The sequence below is a fragment of the Schistocerca piceifrons genome, chromosome 7, assembly GCF_021461385.2.
Source record: "Schistocerca piceifrons isolate TAMUIC-IGC-003096 chromosome 7, iqSchPice1.1, whole genome shotgun sequence".
NCBI lineage: Eukaryota > Metazoa > Arthropoda > Insecta > Orthoptera > Acrididae > Schistocerca > Schistocerca piceifrons.
The window spans coordinates 470,055,355-470,057,464 of NC_060144.1; positions in this window are offsets into that span (position 1 = coordinate 470,055,355).

Sequence of the window (2,110 nt, forward strand, 5' to 3'; positions counted from 1 at the left end):
TTAGTAGAGGTTGGAATGCCAATGGAAACGAAAAGGCAGGTGGAACTCAAGCCCTGGATGGAAGGCCCACAAACTGAGCCGGCCGCGGTGGTCTCGCGGTTCTAGGCGCGCAGTCCGGAACCGCGCGACTGCTACGGTCGCAGGTTCGAATCCTGCCTCGGGCATGGATGTGTGTGATGTCCTTAGGTTAGTTAGGTTTAAGTAGTTCTAAGTTCTAGGGGACTGATGACCACAGCTGTTAAGTCCCATAGTGCTCAGAGCCATTTGAACCCACAAACTGAGTTGGTCCTGCTTAAACACAGGAAATAGCAAGACGGACGTCGTAGCACCTAAGCGCAGGAATACGATAGAGTCGCGATCGGCCAGTGTGGCAGCCGAACAGAATGGATTATACTTCGGAAACTACGAAAATCTTGGACGCAGGTGAGAGGAAAGAAGAAGTGGCATCTCGGAAACCATGCAGGCTGGGTTATTTACAAGGATATTTACTCAGAAGCGTACCATTGTACGAGTACAGGTTTTTCGTCGCAAACTTTCCGCGCTGGACGACAAGAGACTGAAATATGGTTGGTCGGCGTTCGGAAGAATCTGTAGGGATCGAGAATATTCCGTGGTTTCGAGAATATGATTCGTTTTCGGAATTACGATGGTGGGGAGCCGATCCTTGCTGGGAGGCCAGCGGTGGAGGGAATAGATCTTCCGATGTGATCGCCCGTGTGTGACGGTCGCTTGATATCAGCTTTGTTGATACAGACGGACTTGTTGTCTTTGCTCTCAGGAGAGTTTATAGTTAGAACAGTTAGGCACTGTACTGTTGCGAACCTATACGATTCTGGACTCCACCTCCGGGTTGGAAGTCGTCGTTGAGTAGGCAGCATTCAGTAATTGAGAGCACTTCCTATGCTTATACTTAACGTTGAGACGTTATCTGAGCTCCTGTCCTTGTCTCGTCTGTAGAACACAGAGAGGAGAAGGCAGTATTACAGAATATTAGTCAGAGGACCGCCTCCTGCCGTCCTAGTGTTTGAATTATTTGTGACTGGTGTTCTTCCATCGTCGCAGACGAATACGAGAACCATCACTTCGATGCACCAGACGCAGTACATACGATGATATCGCAGATTGCTTCGGCTTATTAGGGCTATAAAAGCTAAACAGCTGTGATCACGTTAGTTTATTTCCACTGAGGTTCCACATCACCGTAGATCATCTTTGAAAGTAGTGTCTTCTAGTATTTGGTGCGTAGATGATGTCAGTCATCTCGCGTTATTGATAATCAGGGGCAGAGTTGGGCAACTGATTAGCAGTTTTACATAGGAAATGTAAACTGTGTAATTTAATGTTTTTTTTTTAAATCTGCAACAAATATATATGCAGGAGCAACGTTTATCATTTAGTAGGATTAGTTACCTTAATAATTCATTTATGATTAGATTGTAATTTATAGAATTAAGAGATCCTAAGACGTGCGTCAGGGGGTAGTCAGACAGGGCCAAATTTTCATTTTAGCGTTTATTACTTTCTGTTGCGCACATTCATTTTACACTCGCCTGGAGTAGCATCTTGGAGGCAATCCGTGCAGGGAACACGATGAGCTTCCCACAAGTTACTATTGCGCAAATTTAGAGAAGTGGCATTTGAGGCCGGCTGCAGAATGATTCTACTATTGTCAAAAAAACATTTCATGGAAGTACCGAAAAGATAAAAAACGATAAATTAAGACCCGTAAAGTGGCTTTTAGACAGTCGTTTTTCCCTCGTTCCATTTCTGAGTGGCACAGGAATTGACTGTTAGTAGTACAAGTCACCCTTCACCGTGCAGCATACCTTAGTTTGTGGAGTATGTTTATAGATGTAGGTGTAGACGATGACGCGGCTCTTTTCCCTTGACACTTCAGGTCGGCTCACTTAACGCCTTGTGGCTTTTTCCTTTGCGCATACGTTAAGGACCGTGTTTGGATACCACCACTACCAGCAACATTGGAGCAGCCCAGAGAACGCATCAGTATTGATGTGATGTCCACTGGCAGGATGCTGATACATAAGCTACGTAACTTCTTTGACTATCACTTGCACGTATGCTGCGTGACCAGAGAGGCACTCGTGGAACA